The following is an 8082-nucleotide window of genomic DNA, read 5'->3' as shown; positions in this document are numbered from 1 at the left end:
TTAAAAAAAATAAATAAAAAGATTCTCCACATGAAGATTTACAAAGAACCTGTCCAAATTCCCTTTTCTTACCTACCTATCTGTCTAACAGACTTTCAAAACAACAGAGGGAAGAGAGATCTGGCTCCAACTCCCAGAGACTTACTCTCAAATATACAGTATTGTTAGCATATTTGAAGACCAGGACTTTGAAGCCAATAGATCATCAGACAAATGAGAAGGCTCAGAGTTCCCAAGAGGAAGAGACACAGCATGCCATGAGGAGCACACTCAAGAAAACAACAAATTTGAACATGGAGACTTTTATTTAAGACAGCCCACCAAATTTGACCAAGATAATGAATTTGGATGGGTTATTAAGGTCCAGATAATCTACAGTTTTTCCCTTCTAATACATGGAAGAGTTGTCTGATTCTGACCGCTAAACTAAGTAGGGCTGTCAATGAGAGAACTTACTCACAGCCTTGAGCTACAACTTGGGACCAGGACCTGCACGTCACCAACAGCATGGCCACTAAGTTCTGAGAATGAGTGTCCCACAGGCAGATGTATACAGGAAACAGAAAATTCCAATCCTAGAATCCACACAATATCCCTATGTTATACTCTACTGAGTAAGTAGATATTGTACCAGCCCAGAGTCCAAGGAAAGGAGGATATGTTCTCCTCTCAATGATGAGTATAAACACTGCCGTCATCATTAACCTGCCATGCAACATGAAGCCGGATACAAGAGAAGCCGGGTCCTCTTTCAGATCTGGAAAGTATAGGAAACAGAAGCAGGCCTGTGAGCAATACAATGTCACAGCTTGATGCTAATAATATCTTTTTCTCTGTTTGGAAAAGGGATTTTGACTGTTTACTCTTAATCCACGCTTTAATCAGGATGGGCTAATGGGTGTGTTGCTTTTCATTAGTCATGTTGGGAATACTGTGAATGCTTTTATCAGTACACCAAGCCTTTTGTGAAACAAGCCAAGTTTCAGTGATGAGTGTAATTAACTTCCTTCCATCTGTCCCACCTTCTCCCATCTGGAGTGCCTACCTGTCTCACTTAGGCCTCACATCTGGCCTCTGAACCTTTTTTTTTTCTTTGCCATTTCCGTTTCTGTGATATTCTTTCTGTTCTAAAAGAGTTTCACTTTGGACTACATTTCTTCAGCCACTAATTGAGTAGCTGGCAGTGACCCATCTTTATTTATTTAAGTGCAAGTGGAGGAATCACACATAACGTGTTAAATCTTTAAGTTTAAAAGAGACCCTACCTATAATGTATTTGGGTGAGTGCACACTTGTGTATGTATAAACATGTACATAGGCTTCATGACAAGTTAGCAGGTCAGCATCTTTGCTTTTGTGGGTATTAGGTCATATCTTTTAAATCCAATTACAGCTTCTCAACATGCCTTTACTACGATTAACATTTGCGATTGATATTTTCATATAAATTGTGGTGTCTTAAAGATATATCAGGTAAGAACAAAGCTAATATTTTCCCACATAATCAATATTATATGCAATCCTCAAAAGGTAACATTTTAATCGAAATGTAAATATGAAAACAGATATGATTTACAAATTATCCAACATGTGCTGTGGAGATTAACTCCCTGTAGGTTTCTCACACTGAGATTCTACCTGTAATGATTCATCTGAACAAATGGCCTGTCTTATTTCTTGAATTATAGGACTATAAAGAGAAGGAGGGGTTGGCCTAGAAACTGACTTCAAAAGTTTTTATTCTGGTATACTAAGAAGTTTAATTCTGTAAAACTATGTTTAAAATTACCCTTATGGTAGAGAACAGAAAGGAGCCACAGCCTTCTTTGCTTGGTCTTCCACTATCTATCTTTGTCCTCTTCTTCATCTTCCAACCTCCAACTCATGCTTGCCCTTCATCCTTTGATCCCTACTGCAACTCCTACTACCAAAGAAAAGTGAGATGAGGAAGGTGAGTCTTAGAAGGGAGGGGTCTTACTTCCAACATCCTTGTTATCTGTCTTGGTTAGGTTTCCAAGCCACCTCAAACTCTGGAGAGAGCTTCCATGGTTTGTAGGAGGCTTCCCAGTGGACACACCAGATGCCCTCTGTATTTAGAGCAAGCTTCCCACCACCTGGCTTCCCAGGAAGCCCTCCCCAGCTGCTACATCCTAAGACACACCTTAAACTACTTCTATCTGAAGATGCTATATTTCATGGAAGGCTACTGACCCCAAGGCGACTGTTACTCAGGACAGTCATCATTTCTGTGAGTATACTCTGTCCACTGGAAAAGTTGGCTTTAGTTCTGTTTGTTTGTTGGTTTCCTGACATGGCCACTGGAGTAATTTACAACCAAGCCGAAAGCTACAACTTCCGTCTTCAGCCTTTATATTCACACACACACACACACACACACACACACACACACACACACACAAACATGGCTTCTCAGTAACAGCTGTGGGGGTAAAGATCTATAGTACAACTACTGAGCTGTCATAAAGCTATCAGCTTTGACACAGTGAATGGAAACTTGTCAGGAGTAGTGACATTATAGCATTTTCAGTATATTAAAGACTACGTATATTAGTCTACATAGGTTGAGTCTTCCCTATTAACCTATATACATGCATGTCTGCTGAAACCACATTGACCTCATATTTGAGAGGTCTATGGATGCCCATCAGTATCTTGGTAAGTATAGATGCTTGCTTTCTTCTTGGTGCCTCCAAGGCCATCATGATGGGTGATATTTGTAGATGACCCTCATACAAATCATATACACAGCATCTTCTCATTTTTCTCCTGCTTCTTTAACTTATGTGTTCAAAGTCTATTGTTTGCTCATTTTAAATCTAAGACAATGGAAAGATGCCTTAGCAACGAACAGCACTTACTTGCTCCTCTTGTACCTACTTCAGGCAATTCAAAACTACCTGTAATTCTATTCTAGGGGATCTGACACTCTCCTCTGGCCCCCATGGACACCTCAGATGACAGGCAAGCCTCTGCAGGTCTGTCCCTGTTGTCTACAGCCCTCCACCCAGCTTGTGGCAGAGGCTGTAGTTGCAGAGACATTTGAGAGAAGGGGTTGCTCTGATGGTCTAAAGTGTGACAAATAGACAGGAAGAATGGCCCTGAAATGATGCACAGCTTCTCTGCAGCAGCCTAGTGTCTAGCATTAGGAAGTGGGGTGTAAACACACTCAGCCCTGTTGCAAATACAAGTGTCATGGAATTATGAAGACTCATGGATATTATTCTCCACGATGAGAATTTCTTGGCATTTGATTCTTCCAACTGTTTTGTTTCTGACAGGTTTTCTGTGGTTGATTATCCAAATTAGCTTTCCATGACATATGTTGATTCTAGATATGATTGCTACATATATTAACTCCGATGCTCACATTTCAAAACTATTTGTAACTTTTGTGGATTTTATAAACTAGGAAACCCTAAAGGTAAGTGACAATGATGTACAGGGAATATGCTGCTCTCATACATTGTCAGAGAGATGTGCCAGAAGCAGGGCTTAAATTCACAGTTCTTATGTTTATAACCCTTCAAATGTCACATATCAGATCTCGAGTTCTCAGAGAATCTCCTCAGTACTATTCCCGCTAGGCTAAAGATGGAAGAAAGTGGCCCATTCCCTTTTCTGCAAGGTGTTGTTGAAAGATAAAGAAGAAAAATATTGCTAAATCCTCTTTACAGCTCAGAGGTGGACATTTGCTGTATCATCAAGTAGTTGCTTTGCATGGATAATTCAGGAACTCACTATGGAACTGGAAAAAGTACAGTGTCTGTTGTTTTGGTTAGTCTTGTTGGAAATTTGATACAAACTCTTAATTTATAGCTGTTTTGGCCAATTAAGAAGACACAATTTGTGAAAAGAAAATCTATTCATATTACATTTGCAAAATCAATAAATAAAAAACACTAGATATAATCCAAAATTATAGAGAATATCTATAATGTTGAAGACATAGAGGCTCAACTGCACTGTTGTTAACAAGGGTCATGACTAGCATTGTTTTAATAAGCTGGTGTTGCTTGTAGTCATTTGGGAAGAGGTTAAAAAAAAGAAAATTGTCTTTCACTGTCTTTGCTGCCGAAATTACTACAATAACGAGGAAAAATAAAGTTTAGAGTCAAAAAGATTTTTTTAAATTTTAAGTGAAATAGCTCATCTTCTCAAGTAACGTCTTCTCATCTTGCTGAATCTATAGATTTGAATGTCTAACTGGTTCTTGGTACCCGACTTTAAGTATGATTGATAGCAGCAGATTGACCTTGGATGTCTTATTCTCCATTAATTACTGATTGGAGATATGCCACCTGCCTCTGTTGCATCTTTATCACCTAGAGTAGCAGCAGTCAATAATTCCATCACATGCAGTAATTGCTCACAAGTGTGTTTCCTCTACTTCTAATGATATAAGTGATATTTGATTTGGTGATGCTAGACACTTGAAATATTTGTACCTGGAATATTTGCACCTGGAAGGTGGCTTAACTTCAACAATATAGCATAGGGCATTTTACTTATTTTTAGCTCCATTTTGAATTAACATTTAAAAAATTTATCAATAACACAGTAAAAAAAAATCTCAGCATGGATTTTTTTTCTCTCAACGAATCATTTGCTTATTGAAAACCACAGTAATTAAAAGTGTATACATCTGTCTCAGAGCATGGTGAAACAGAAACTCTAATAGAAGTATGATAAAATTAGAATTTCCCATAGACTTGAGAAAGTCAAAATAATTTTAGGACACTTATTAAAATGTAACTTCTTAAACCATTTGACCTGGTCTTACAAAAATAGATTCTGCAGCACAAGAATGTTTTAAGTCAATTTGCCCTATTTTTGTACAGTCACATAAAGAGGCTTTACAAGAGGAGACTGGGCAGTAATATGAGTGTGGGACTGAGAAATTACATGGAACATACTTTGTGGTCTATCAAGTCTCAAGAGAAGTAGCTTTCATCCTAGAAATATTAATGTTGTGTTGTCCAAACCATTTGCTTCCATGGAATGTTATGACTTAAAATAGCCTTTACTCAGTATCATTCTCTATTTATCACATAGGAAGTTTTTTGAGGTAAGTGCCTCTCTCCAGTCTCTGATTATGCCATTTGATTTCCCAGTTATCCCTTCTCAAGGATTCTGGGGAAATGGGTGACATGGAATTTGAAGAAAGAAATGAAAATAAAAAACAAATATCTTTGTGTCATATGAGAACTTTCTTTAAATATGTCTTTGTGTGGATGCATGGCATTTTTGTTAAAACAAGGTGCATAAATAAATGAGTTTTCTATTCTTACTTTTGCTTGCAATTCTAGCAATTTACCACTAGGGGTGAGCTGAAACCTGAGCCACTAAATGGAAAATGGAAAATGCATTTTTTCTGTAATATATATCACACACACACACGTGTGTGTGTGTGTTATTTACATCAGCCTCTGTACGCTTCTCTTTGCCTAATATCTTTTAATAATAAGCTTTAATATATATTATATATATTATATATAATATATATATTATATATACATTATATATTATATATTATATATATATATATATAATATATATATATATTTCCATAGCACACTTTTAGGTGTTGGAGTAGAGAGGAAACCAAAAATAACCACAATGGCGGTCTTGCTCTTAAAAGCAAATTTTACATAAATCATACTTCCCAGAGAAGAAAATCCAAGGGTGAGGAAAATAGTTCAACCTTGGAAGTATCTCAGTGCCATGGATTCAATCTTCAGTACTGAAAAAAAAAAAAACCCTATCAAACAACAGGAAATAAACAGAAAACCAGTCCAACAACAGCAGCAATAACAACGATAACAAACCCCAAAGATTAAGGGCAAATGTCCCTGTATCGAAAGAAATGAAAAGTAGTTGAGAGGCCAAGATAAAAAGGCCAATTGTGAGCCCTCTGAAATATGCCAGTGTAATTTTTGAGCAGAGCCAACTAGAATAGTGTATGAGAGAAAAGTTGTCATCCATCATGCCTATAAGAATGGTCCCTTCCACTGCTGCAGGTCATTACCATATACTGTGGTCTGCACCAAAATGGATCTGCACAGACAAAACTACAAATGCGATTCTTGTTTTGTTTTGTTTTTTGAGACAAGATCTCAAGTAGTTCAAGTGGCCTCAAATTCACTATACAGCCAAGGATGGCCTTGAACTCCCCTTCTTCTTCTTCCCAAGTTCTAGATTTATGGGCATATGCCATAGTGACAAGTTCTCCCATTTCTATTTACTGTCCTACTTGACTTTGTCATTTCCCCACACATTTATCGATGCCCTACTTTTAAGAAGTACATAAGTGTTCAAGCCTAACTACCTCTGTGGGTCTTTATTGGTCTTCTAACATACACACGTGCAGTAATTTTTTATGCTTTACTCTTATTTATCTGTGTTGTCATTTTAATTATCAGGTCCAGTAGTAGAAGCCAGCCAAGGGAAGTTTCTCCTCTCCTACAATGAGAAAAGACTAATGATAGCTGGCCTGTTTGTTCTTGGTCATAACTGGTTCCAGACCTGGTTAAGTCATACCCCCAGCCCCCCTGCAAAATTCCATATAACCCATGAGTCAAGCAAGAGGAAGGTAAACTCAGTCCTCAGGCACTTGCTGGGAAGATTTGTTGGCCTAGGGGAGCCATGTGCTCAGAGCTGGGCTAAGGCCCTAATCCTTGCTGTAGCTGGTTGTATAGCTGTAACAGATTGTGTCTATAGCTTCTGCGTCATTAGAGTGCTCTGGAGTTAGATTTGGAGATTGAGGGCCTTCATTAAAAGAAATTGGCAAGTTCCGATATGTTGGATGAGACCTTTAAGCTTTTGTCTTTTACATTCGCTCTCACTGGCGGTTCCTGTGCCCATGTTTATTAGAGCAACACTGGGATTAACAGAGCCGCGGGCAGACTCTCCAGCCTCTCCACATCCCATCTTATCTCAACAATAAGAATAGAGCTTATGGCCGGGCAGGGTGGTGCACACGTTTAGTCCAAGTACTTGGGAGGCAGAAGCAGGTGGGTCTCTGTGTGTTCGAGGCAAGCCTGGTCTACATAGTGAGTTCCAGGATAGCCAGGGCTACAAAGAGAAATCTTGTCTCAGAAACAAAACAAAACAAAAAAATAGAATAGGGCTAATAAAAAGGAGGAACAATGCTTTTGAACAGAAAGTCATTGGAAAACAAAACTATAAGATGCATTGAAGTAAGAATACACACACACACACACAGAGAGAGAGAGAGAGAGAGAGAGAGAGAGAGAGAGAGACAGAGACAGAGACAGAGACAGAGACAGAGACAGAGACAGAGACAGAGAGTCAGTCTCTGGCAGCTGAGGACAGTGGGTAAATGCAGTCAGTCTCCCAACCCCGCCTCAACAGAGAGCAGGGTGAGAGGAACTCACAAGTTTCCTTTGCCTTTAGCTTTGTGTAGAGCTCACTCTCTGGGCTTGTTTTTCTTCTCCCTCAGCTGTTTCAAAAGGAACTGTGTTTATTTTACATTGAGCAGCACAACCCCTTGGCCTCTTACTTACTTTGAGCAGCAGGCAAAACCAAAAAGGAATAAATCTTGAACACGGAGAAAACAGATTGGAGGAAATACACTGGAGACAGTGTTTGAGGAGAGTTTATTCAAGTGAGTCTCAAGCCTTTATAATCCTGCCAAGGCCAATGGAGCCTGTGGTGTCTCCTTGCAGATCAGCATCGGAGCCACCAGCAAACAGGAGACTTCTCCCTAGTCCAGTCTGTTCAGGAAGTTTCTGCGTCAGTCCTGTCTTGCTGTTCAAAGGCACATTATTCAACTCCCTGGCTTCTACCGCCTGTCTGCTGTTATTGGGCCATTTTGCTGCTGGCTGGCATGCTGTCAGAAGGTGGGCAGCAGAGGAAATTGAAGAAGCTAAACTATGAACCAGCCATTGTTGCTACTGCCAAACAGATTTGACAGGTGATTGTGCAAAGGGAGGTGAAAACCTGTGCCGCGAATGTAGATTAAAGCTATTTTAAGAATTTTCCAATTCATCCCATCGCGGTCAAGCATGAAAATTGAGCCATTGATGATGCTCAGATTGGAAA

At 39.2% G+C, this 8082-nt stretch overlaps 1 long non-coding RNA gene across 2 annotated transcripts; it reads right to left on the bottom strand.

The window, feature by feature from the left end:
- Nucleotides 1-306: 306 nt before the first annotated feature.
- Nucleotides 307-7785, bottom strand: LOC143441195 (uncharacterized). Of its 2 annotated transcripts, none has more exons than XR_013108424.1 (4): nucleotides 7545-7785; nucleotides 5681-5761; nucleotides 1790-1924; nucleotides 307-757 (listed from the first exon to the last, which is right to left on the bottom strand). It is a non-coding gene; the product is annotated as an uncharacterized LOC143441195 (long non-coding RNA). The 2 variants fall into 2 exon arrangements; XR_013108425.1 differs by lacking the exon at nucleotides 7545-7785 and adding an exon at nucleotides 7416-7532.
- Between the last annotated feature and the right edge of the window lie 297 nt (nucleotides 7786-8082).

Source organism: Arvicanthis niloticus, chromosome 2 (assembly GCF_011762505.2).
Source record: "Arvicanthis niloticus isolate mArvNil1 chromosome 2, mArvNil1.pat.X, whole genome shotgun sequence".
In the NCBI taxonomy this organism is placed as follows: domain Eukaryota; kingdom Metazoa; phylum Chordata; class Mammalia; order Rodentia; family Muridae; genus Arvicanthis; species Arvicanthis niloticus.
This window is presented reverse-complemented; position numbering and strand designations above follow the sequence as displayed.